Genomic DNA, 12,352 nt, shown 5'->3' on the forward strand with positions numbered 1-12,352 from the left:
ACTCATACTATGACTGTCCTACATGACAAAGAAGTTACATTTGGGTTCCTGATGATCTGCCCCAGCTGCCTGTGCCAGGCACAGCTCATATGCAAAGAACCTAGCTCAAAACATAACGCAGGGACTATACTCTCCACCATCACCTCATGCATGCCCGACAGAGGTAAGTGGACAGACCAACACATCAATTCAGGAAACTGAGAATGAAAACTGGTCTGTTCTGAAAGCTGTCCTCACGTGCTACCAGCAATTAATTACTGGACAAAGTTAATAAATTTTGTATTTTAGTTACTCTCTGCAACTCAGGTCCCTACAGAGGTCACAGATTCTCTAGTTCTCAACACAGAATGATATTTTTAGAACCCTCAGATACATGTTGTCCTTACAGAGAACAGACAGCACTTGCCTGTTGACACTGAACTTTGAAAGATTTTTTTCTTGGCAGAACTAAAGCCCAGTGGTGGGTCAGTGAGAAGAATTTGGAAGAAGAGGCATGGTTTACTTACCACACCCTAAAATGCCCAAACCACCTTGCACGAGAAGGATGCATTTTGAAAGCTGCAAAAAGGAGGGTGCCTCATTTGCAGGTAACACCTTTGTTGATTTTCCAGGTAGTCTTTCTATGGCTTTCCAGGAACTTCCTTTGCCACCAGCTTATAAGACAAGCATGTTTACTCTATGCTGCCAGCAATACAGCCCTGGCATCACACTGCTCTTTCGTTACCAGCCATTCTGAATCTCTTGTTCCCTAGTATCTGTAAGGGGGGGAAAAAAAGAAAAGCTGCTTTGAAAGTGTAAAGGCCAAATATGCACTGATGTGAAATGCTGACTTTAGAGAAGGAGCCACAAGGAATGTTTGTTTCTGAAACCAGGGGGATCAGGGCCTCTTCCTGAAGCCAGAAGTGGTAGGTCAACTGGGCCATCAGTTTTCTGGCCAAGAGAAGGAGTTGCTTTTACAGGCCACACTGGAAAAAGTTCCTATAACAGAGTGGAGGAATGGATCAGGTCACAGAGATTGCACCAGCAGAAGCAAAAGGACAGTTGGATCCATTTCACAATTTTGTTTTGAAAGTGACCTAATTTCACACTAAGTCTCAGAACTAATGGCACTGTAGCAGAGAATTACAAAGATCAGCTGAAAGGCCACAAATACACAGTGAAGTGCCATTATCCACACTTGCCCCTTGAGAATCCCCAATTCAATGATTTTACTGCGTTTGAGAGACAAAACCAAGAACCAAGAACCAGATCACTAAACAAGCCAGGTGAGTAGCTAAAAGTAATCAGATCACCTTAACACTCTCCTGTTTTACATTTTCCTTCCTTGTATATAAACACAAGCATCTTTAGTAGCATTGCAAAGGATATTTAGAATCAGGGAAATGTTGAACTGATCTACCTCTCCAACTCATGTATGTTTTCACTTCCGCTTATCAGGTGCAAATGTTTTAAGTCATCTTACGAACTGAACATCTTGATTGAATGCTACTGTATCTATCAAAGTTTTTCAGTGGTCCCTTCAGCTACAGCTTGTGCAACTCTTAATTTTAATTTTTTCATCTTCATACAGACCTACAGGGAAGAGAGACACAATTATGTCCCTGTTATGGTTAAATCCCTGAGGAACTCAAAGACTAAGTCTTGACCCACACTGCAAAGCTCATCCAGTCAAAGAGGGCTGCTGATGTAACTGTGCCAGCAAAAACCCTCATGACGATGCACTTGAACTGGTGCAACCCTATACTGTCCTCATTTTTTGCCACTGAGTAAACAAGGGAATGGCCCTAGGCTGGGAAGAGAGAAGGCAGTAAAAGACACCCAGTCCAGCAGAAAGACTGCAAGACATGCAGACCATATCCCACTAGGTGGCTCTTCCAACATAGCTATGCTCTTGATCATTTGGTAATTACTCTAAGCTATTATTTCTCAAGCACAACCACATAGACCACATGTAGGTATTCTGTACTTCATGACTAGCCAGCATGTAAGAGCCTATTCTTGCTATTCTCTTGGAGTTTGACTTTTGCTTCTAAAAATGTGTCATTTGATTGGGCACAAGAAAAATCCATTGGAAAAATCACTTCATGACTTGCCAAGGTGACGCAGAAAGCCTGTGGCAAAGCAGAGAATTGAACCCAGGTGGCCTGCATCCTCAGCTACTCACCTAAGAACATGGATCAGATGCTGCATTAGAACCAGAACAGCCTGGAAGCATCCCGAGAAAACTTATGCCATTATCAGTACGTAACAACCCAGAAAACAGGAAGCAAAATAACTGTGGGAGAAAGGGTGAGCTGCCTTGACAGATAGACACATAGGCATGGACACAAGGGATGGTGCATGGCTAGAGTCATGGCATGCTAAATATCCCACAACATAGCACTACCTACGTTTGCATATCATGCTATGATATGACACCTATTCTCCAAACAGACACCTCTGGGGACAATCAGAAGAAATAGTTTCCTGCAGTATCTCTGAAGATCAAGAAAAGCCTCCATACAACTGGGGTAAGGACTACAGAGTGGAACTGGACAGCAGCTGTGAGCAGAGAAGGTTCGAGCCTGGCCTCAGGGCACCCACAAAGGACATAGTAAATTCTGCTACTCCTTACGCAAAAGCTATAGGTCCATTTTTGCCTGTTTGGAAAGGGTCTTAGTAATACAATGAGGAAAGTTGAGAAAAACTAAAAGAAACTGGTCTAGTTCAGCTGGTCAAGAACAAAGTCCCTTCTAGCAGCAAATAACTCAGCATGAGCCTGACTTCTTCATCTAGGAGGTGACTTCCATCCAAGAGCTCCTTACCAGGAATTACACCTTTTCAGCCAGCTCTCTGCAGTTCCTACTGACTTGGCCTAATGAAAGCTACTCCTAATCAAGACTGGTTTAGTAAAGTTCCTACCAGATCAAAACTGACCTCAGCTGGCTCCTGTCGTTTCCAAAAAGCTCCTGCTGATTTGGCTGACTTTCTGAGCTCCAGGAAAATTTCATGTAAGCCCTGCATTTGCAGAGGGTAAATTCTCCCTTTCTGGAACACAAAGAAGACAGGAGCAAAGCCAACAGGAACAAACAGAGTCAATTTGTCTGGATGGAAATGTTTGCAGCAACCCTTGCTCTAGGGTTACTGACCCAAAGCAGGACACCAAGACATCCTGGGAAGATTGGCACCCTGGACTTCAGTGACACAAGCTTCCCCAGCCCCTCGGCCACTTTTCTTTTCTAGCTGTTGTTGACTGCTCCAAGCCTGGACACCAGCATAACTTCATGCTGCAGCCACTTGCAAAGAGAACTATCCTGATGAAGAGTTAGGTCATCTTGCCAAGGGCCAATAATTTAGTCCCAAAGAGGACACTCAGAAGGACCCTGTACTTTGGAGATAAGCCCAGCAAGACGTTCATGCACTTCCCTCACCCTTCTCAAGCCCTTGGGCAGAACCAGGATTCAAAACTATCGCTTTGATTAGAGGCTTACGGCCACTTAAGCATCTGACTTCCATGCATGGCCCACCTGGCAAGGCAGGCACACCTCCCCCAAATCCACGCTGGGCCCATAACATTTGCAGACTGTGTGGGCTGCTCTGCTTCAGGGCCAAGGAGCCTGCCGTGTTCCCCTCCAGCTGCGTCGTCGGCAGCGTCATGCTGACAGGTTCAAGCCGTGCAGAGAGGGTTGTTTTTATAACCCGCTCTCTTTTAACAAAACTTTCCCAAGCTTATTCCTCTACGTTATAGTAAAGATCACCTGCTGCTCAGGGGGATTCAGATTCTTAAAGGGAAATGGCAAAAAAAAGCAGGAAAGATTGACATACGGTGGCATCCAAGGAAGAAGAAGGCACCTTCACACTAACCAGTTACTCCAAATACCGAGCTCTGCCAGCATCCCTCATTACTGACTGGCAACTCCCCTCCTTTCTCTTTTGTTCCCTGGTGTCACCACAGCAAACTCCTCATACTGACCTGCAGCTCTTCTACTATTCCAACTTTGAGACCTCAACATACTGCCCAGTGGTTGTCTTTGAGCCTTGATGGATAGTCCCCAATGCCATACCGACATGCTGCTCTACTCACAAGTTAATCACAACTCAGTTCTGTGATCCCATAACCCATCTCTGCTGGCATGCCTAGGCCTTCACTTATGACATCCCAACTGTTCTTGTCCCAGATCCACAGCATAGCTCTTTCCATGCACCTCTGTCCTGACTTGTCAACTCTTTTAGCCCATAGAAACAGAAACCAGCACATGTGGAACAAGTCGCTCTGCTATATCAGCCCCAAGGTCTCTTAGCTCAGTATTTCACCCCTAGAAAAAGCTCCCAGACAGGTCAGTGGAGGATGTAAACTGCACTTAGTAACATGTCCACCATCCAAATTTGAACGGATATTAGTTTAAAAGCCTGAAACACAATGTTTACTCTGGCTTTCAATTATGTTATTAATAACTACAGTGACTCTCCACATACTTGCCATTCACACAATGCCCAATTAAATATTTTCTCAGTAATATTAATGAGCACACTGAGTAGTCTTTTAGCTCTTTTCCTAAACTAAGAGAATTATATTAAGAGTATTTCAAGATGTCTGAGCAAATGAGTTTTCTCCCAGTCATGCATTATCTCCTGGCACTCTACAGAAAACCTAATTTGCCATTGAGCTGCCTCTGCAGTAAGCTTAGCTGGGTCTCTCTGAACTTTCTTGCAGTTCCTCTCTAGTCTTGACCAACCTAAATTTGGCTAGTGCTCACATACTAATATTTAAAGCTCCCGCAGTGCAAATGAAAAAAACATGCTATAACAGGATTCTAAACAATGCCATTTGTTTTTCGTTTTAAAATTTTTGTATTGAATTTCATGGTCTTGAATCCACAGCCCTGGAGACCAAAGCTCCCTTCTTACCCAAAAGGAGCTGCACAGGCAAGACAAGAACAAGTTTATCCACAGTGCGCTGGGGGATCAATTTCTACATTCCCTAGTGAGTTTAGACTCTGAGGAATATTTAGTACACAACTTATTTGATTAAATTATCAATGAGTGCAAGGAAAGTCCAATGCCTTTTTGAGACAGGGATATTCTCACCCACTAGGAACTGGACTACAAAAAACTAACTTATTTCACACATGTGCTGCCAAAGAGCTGTCAAATGGAAACAGCGTATTGTGAAATGTTTTTGTCATGAGAATGAATATTTACTCAAGAACAAAACAAAACCTATCAACCTCTCTGCCTTTAAAAACAAAAAGCCCTCAGGCCAAGAGTTTCAAAGTTGTTCACCACCCTCAGTTGGCTTGAAATCCAGGATCCAACAAAGTTCAAGAGCTGCTGCCCAGTAGGGCAGGGAATGAGATCCCAAACAGGTGTGGACCAGGTGTGAAAAAGTAGAAGGTTAACACACCCCATCCATCACTGGACAGCACATCTGTAAAAACGGAAATAAATATTAACTCAAGTCAAAATCTTGTCTGGAGATGAGCAGAATTCTCCCCAGTGGCAACTAAAGAATATCATGTGGTGAGGACTGCAGCTGAGCTGATTTACTGCTAAACTGTGCTTGTATGGCTGCAAGAGGCTCTCGTTCCCTCGCTGCTGAATTGCAGCTTCCCAATGCAAGAGACAGAGTCCTAGTGCTCTTCTGAATATCCCTCTGCTTCATTTTTCCAGTTGCAAAGCAAATGGTTTGAAGTTTCATTGTCTTGCCAGACTCATAAAAAGAAACTATCAAGCGCTAGCCAAATTGTGAAGAACAGCATGTTTTATGAAAACCAAATTAAACTCTGGCCATCAGTATCTCACTTTCATCTCTGCCGATCACTGTCTCAGCTTTCCTGTTGCATGCCAAGCTCATATTCTTCTCTGATTCACTCAGTGAGATTACAGTTAACAGTTTTGTTTTGGTTTTTTTTGCAGGGAAGGAAGGCAGAGTCCTTCTTGATTATATACTAGATCTGCAAGGTACCAGAAACAAGTATCTTTGGGGTCAGGAGGGGAGTTTATTTCCATGTCTCAGACATCAAAATGGGAATTGCTTGTCATTACCACTCACACAAGCATACACTGAATGTCTTTCCCAGAAAGAACTGACAGAAATGAAATGAAAAGAGAAACAGCTCTGCACTACAATACACTTCAGAAATCCTCATCAGTGGAATAGCTTTTTGAGCCGCACAACGTGGCAGAGGCCCACGTAGACCCTACAGTCCAATGTACCGAGAGAACTGGAGAGCGTCATAAACGTACTCCCAAGCCCTTCTTTCCACAAGGGAAATTCCCTTTTCCCTTATCTGTCTCTAAACAGATAAGGTATCCAGCCGGCTGTGACTCATATTAGGAAGCCCTAAGAAATGCAAGAGCATATTGTATTTTCACCTGACTGGCAATGAGGCCAACTCTACTATTTTCCAGCAGCCTCCAAGGCTCTTCCAGGCCCCCAATTAATAAAAAGCAAAGAATGTAAAGTAAAGAATGTAAAGTAAAAAATGCAGTGCAACAGGTTGCAAAGCAGAAAGCACACACAATTAGGAATGAAGTAAAACCGATTTCAGCAACAACCACTACCACTCCAGCCCATCTGATCTACCAACCACCATCACTCCAGCCCATCTGATCTTGTTTCCAACGTGCCAATCCAGGAAGCAAGCCTAATGATGACTGAAACAAAACAGAGATGTCCTACTGTCTTGAACCGTTATCACTCTTCCATTGTCTTCTGCTGTCTCCTATTTAGAAGACTGCCTAATAAGACTGTCTCTTACTGTCTGCTCCTCAATGTAATTTTGGTGCTAAGTGATAAAAATGCAGTGAGAAGGGCAGTCCCTGCTTTTAGTTGTCATTGTATTTGAGGCTTTTCATGCTGAACAATATCAGAAAACACAAAAAATAATCTGGAGAGCAAATGTGCTCTTTCTGGATTTGTAAAATGCAAAGATAAATCAAGTTTCAGACAACTACGCTCTGTTCATCAGACAAATCTGCCAGGACTCAGGGTGGTAGCAAACAGAGGTGCGTACAAGAAGTGCCAAGTTCTAAACTTCTAACCAGCTGGAAAACAGCAGCATCAACAAAGAAATACCACTCCAAGAGCTACATGAACAGCACAGTTGCCTAAGTGAGCGCTCTTCTCAGAAATACTCAGAGGAGTTAGAGGACTGCAAGCCTCCAGAAGTGAAGGGCTTTGAGGCGAATCCAGCTGATATATTTGTTATATGGTGCCAGCACAATTTCCCCGAATGGCTCGAGAAAAGGGGAAGCATGAAAAGGGTCAGTTGGGAATATATGTGCATGTGGGGGAGGGGGGACAAAGAAAAGGCAAAACTAGCTGAGAACAGGCTCCATTTAAATTGCATACAGACCTCACACAAAGCACAGAGAATTGGTCAGTAGATTGAAGCCATCTGGCTGGAGGAGCCATAAGAGGAAAACCCTGCTGGAGATCTCTCCATCACATCCCATCATGGTCCAACATCAGAGCACAGCACGGGCTTCCCCCACTCAATCTCATGGAGCTAAATATGGGAAGAAGAGCAAGAAAAGGACAGAAAAGCTCATCATTATGACAGAGCCTCTACTCTTCTCGCAAAGTATAAACCCAGCTGGCAGTCTCTCCTGCAAACTATTTCAGTCTTGACTCTATGCCTTGCTACAAAAACTCCACTTCACTTAAAGTCTAGGTGTTTGATTTCCGACTGGAACAGGCTGCAGAGCCTGCTCTGCGCTCAGACAGCCTCGTGTAAATCTTGACCGGAGTGATCGGAGGCTGAGCTTTTGGATCCTCCAGGGATCCTCAGAGCCAGGGATGTGTAGCTTAATGATGTCTGCACTAAACACTCAATGAAATGGTTTCTACAGTGACGCATCGGTTTGCCAGAAGGAAGGACTGGCCACCACTGGCTTTGTCCACGCTGTCCCAAGGCCTTCCTGGTGAACCTCAGGCTTTGGTAGCAACAAGAGAGAAACGGAGTCGAGGCTATACGTGCTGGAGCCATCAGCACTAAATGCTGATGCAAACAGCTGGCTTCAGGCTTCCGTGACTCCTCAGTGAAAGACCACCCCAGGGCTCTCCTCATGTGAATGAACCAGAGGACTCCAGGTCTCCTCCTGCTCATCCTCGCCATCTACAAGCACGTCTGTTGCTGAAGGCAAACTCAGCATTTGTTACAATCCAGCCTGGAAACGTCTGAAGACACAAGATTTTTATTATTAAAACATATAAACATGTTTTTAAATGCATTATATTTTTATGGCTCAGATAAGCCCTCTGACTTCAGTTAATACAAATTAACGCTGTTTGTGTTTCAGCACACTGGTGTCTGAATGTTCAACAAGGTGGTGGTCTTTACGCCAACCACCCGTCACAAATTCAGCAGTTTTCATTGTCTGTTTTTTTCAAGTCCCTCCTTCACCTGGGCTGGGAAAAAAAAAAAACAAAACCCCAAAAAACGGCACTGAACATCTGGAAAAATTAAAGCTTTGGAAGTTTGCCGGTCTGATTGCCATGGTGTTGTTACAGAGTTCTTGTTCCTTATGATTCTCCCATGCAGCCCAAATATTAATTGCCAGAGATCAAATCGCAGTGCAAGTGGTTCAGTTGTTTTCCATCATTTTGACTTGCCCATATGGAACATTCCCAAAATGTCAAAAGTCATTAATAAGCTCTGAAAAATCTCAGAACTTATTATTTCCATATCAGAAGTGATTTTCAGTGATCCTAAAGGTTTCTCCCTTTAACAAATGTCATCACTGAGGTATTTCAGCTGGTGTCAGCAATGCCACAGATACGAGGTATAAGAACAGTAGCAGTGAAAATATAGAAGGGGGACGAGGGGGGAGAAACAGAACTGAAGTGCTCTTGAAAAAGGAAGTCAGATTAATTTTCCCACTGGATTTTTCTTGTTTACACTTAGCTTGAAATCTTGGAAGGAAATGTAATGAAATTATTACTTGGTTATTTTACTTTGAGAAATAACCGTATCCACAGGGAAAATAAGAAAACCTTAAAAATATAAACAAGTTATTTTCAAGTGAGTCGCTCATGTTCCTAGCAGAGTGCCATCTCGCCTTGCTCTCTTTGCAGTGCTTCCTTCTTACCACTTCCAGCCACTTTTTCATCCCCCTCCACACTTTGAATTATTAATTTCTGTCCCAGTATCATTCTCCTCCACCCTCTAAAGCCTGTTTCAGAAGCTGGTTCTCGCTTCTTCATGGACACAAGCATCTGGGGTGATCTGTTGTTGCACGGAACGAGAAGGCCTTTCTCCGAGGACACCCGGTTGGGACACGCAAGAGGAGCCATGCAGGAGCCCCTGCGCCCTCACAGCCTGGTGACACTGGACAATCTTCAGCAAGGTCTTTGTATCGCGGGGGCTGAGAAGGTTGAACTGCACTTTTGCTGCAACATGGTGTTTCTTCTCTTCCCTTATCCAGATGTTAGAGTGTTTTTGTCACTTTTGTTTTTTTACAATCAGAAATGTCATTTGAATTATCCCGACATTTTTTTATGTAACTATAAGATATTATTGTAATTTGCACTACGTATGGACCACCCAACAGAGTAAACCTGTGAATCTGTGTCTTTCTCATTACAGCCCAGCGTCCCAGGATAGCTCTCAGGATCCGTAGCGTTTAATACGCGTACGTAGCCAACAACTCATTTGGAAGAGCTCACTAAATTTCCTCATTTAAAAACTTGGGTGATCAGTTGTTGACTTGAACACATTTCTTCTGCTTTTGATCACCACCCAACATCAAATTACAAGCTATAATAAAAATTCTAGACATTTTGCAACCCACTTATCACCGGATTCAAAAGGCTTCCTAATTTTTCAAGAAGTGGGGGAGGGAGGCAGGCTGTTGGATGCAAAGTGAACACTGACCTGCACTGACCCCTTCTGGAAAGCACCAAAAAATGTACCATTGGAAACAAACCTGTACTGGTCCAGGGGGCGCATGTGGGAACTGCGTGACCTAATAGCTTTTTCCATCTCGATTTCTATGACTTTTAATCATGTTTGGTTGGAACAGCCTCAGCCTTCGCAAGCTATTTGCATGGGTAAGGCTCTGGAGCAGATATACATGTCATCCATTAGCATCCAACAGACCAGAAAAGGCCCAGAGGACCAGAAAAGTTTCTTTGTAGTTGGAAGCAGAAAAATAGTAATATGTTATAGGAAATAAGAAAAATAGCAGCACATATTCCATTTTTGAGACAAGAACAGAACACAAATTAGTATGAAAAGAAAAATGGAGCCTTACAGAACATCTACAGTTCAAAGCAGCTCAAACATGGGAATACCATTTCTTTGAGAACAGTCCCACAAATTCTCTAGAGGCCATAAGCAATTAGGACATAAGTCTCTCATCTAAAATACGATACTCCCTTGCTCCTGACCAGACCCACACTTGGGAGCGCAGGTTTAATTTTAATTCAAAAGGAAAAGGAGCCATTCTTCAATGGCGGGTGACATTCCATTCCATTCCTTGGAAACATCCAGTTCTGTCTAAACTGGACGACCCTCCGCAGTGCTGACAAATCACAGACCATGACTGAACCGACTTACAGAAAGAAAATCATTTTCTTTCCTCTCTCATGTATATAGACATAGTATTTTGGGCGATTTTTCTTTTTTTTCCAGAATACAAGGACTTGATGAAATAAACACATTCAAAAATTATCTGCAAGGAATCAGAAATATGTCAAATTTCCAAACTTGGAAAGAGATGATGGGCTTCGACTCAAATTGGCACACGCTTTGTTTGTCTCCTTGGGACTTGATGGTCTGCATTGCTAAGAGTTGTAGAAAATACTCAGAAGACAAAGAAAACATCTCAGGAGAAGAGACAATTCGCTCAACCCAGAGACTGCAGATTTTTAAGAAAGCAACTATTTTCTTTTTTTGCATTAAATTATGTGCCACTTAAATTCTTTTAGAGACAGCATTTGTTTGAAGGTGAGGCAAGCAAGCAGAGTACTCGCTGTATCTGAACTATCACCATGTTGCTCTTTCTGTCCAACCAAAAGCCATAGCGCTGCTTAAGTATCTTCGTCAAAAGTCCTATGGCATGGAGAAACTCTTGAAAACCCTAACCTTCTGTCTACATATCTTTACCATAGTGAGCCAGCACTGGTCTTACCAACTGTTGGTTTCTATCCCATGAAGAAATTGACCCCTTTAATTTTCCCCATAACAAGAGGCAAGGAAGCCAGCAGAAGAAATTGCATTTAATTTAAGCCACTGAATAAACTCTCCTGTCAGGTTGCTGCAGCCAAACTCGTTCCACTGGGATAAAACTCTATATATAAAGGAAAAAAGAGAAATAACAACTCGTAAAAATGTGACATCATTACATCACTGTGCCTAGCAATGTTCCTTTTCCTCATAAGGAAGTTATCCCTAGACTGGATGGCAGTAAATATTTAGTTTGGCTCTTCTGATTAAGCTTTTGGACAAGCTAAAGATCACCCTGCTTCTAGAAATCATTATATAGCATAATGCGGCGAGAAAGGAAGAGGTCTCTTCCGGCAAGCACTCTTACTCCATTTGTTCTCTGAATAACTGGGATGGCCCTATTTTCACTGCTTGGCATAGAGCTCAAGAGCCTGGACAGAAGCCCTGCCTTCATTCCCACTTCTTCGGAAAGTCCCAGAGTTTGAGTGTTTAAATCTGCCACAGAAAGAGATTTGCATTAATTTTCTGGTCTGGTGGCCCCTTCTGCAGGCTAACGGGATGGTGATACCACCTGAAGAACCTGTCCATTTTATCCAGGACCACACAAAGAAGTAAAAGGCCTAGTCCCACTGTCCCAGAGGGGCATACATTTCCACACTTTATTGTAACAAGAAGCAAGCGTAACAAACATGAGGAAGGAGGTAGAAGACATTCTGACACAGGAAGATCACATTTTATTTTACACTGTATTTTACATTTACATCACAACTTATATTTTATACTACATCACCTAGAAACTCAGAAAAATATACAGAACGTCTTACATGAACACTGTTGACCCTGAGGGAATAGAACGGCATTAATGTCCATCAATGCACGAGACTCCCAAGGGATTTTATCTCACTCCATTCGTTTTGCTTCCTGGATATTTTAAAGAGTTGAAGTGACAAAGAGAAAGCAAACAAACACACGGGGAAACCCCATGAATGATCTTTGCTATGGAGTACAGTTCAACTCAACCTCAAGTATGCTCTTCACGAAGACACAGTATTGCCATCTAAAACAAATGGTTCGCTGGCATCTGAAGTCCCAGCTATCTGATGCACCCCCTCCACCGGTAACTCCAGCCTACCCTCCACCAAAGGCAGGTGGAAGAAGCTAAAAGATAAGGCGTGCTAAGAAAGATGATGAGAAAAGTGATC

The sequence above is a fragment of the Calidris pugnax genome, unplaced genomic scaffold (assembly GCF_001431845.1).
Source record: "Calidris pugnax isolate Ruff unplaced genomic scaffold, ASM143184v1 scaffold24, whole genome shotgun sequence".
In the NCBI taxonomy this organism is placed as follows: domain Eukaryota; kingdom Metazoa; phylum Chordata; class Aves; order Charadriiformes; family Scolopacidae; genus Calidris; species Calidris pugnax.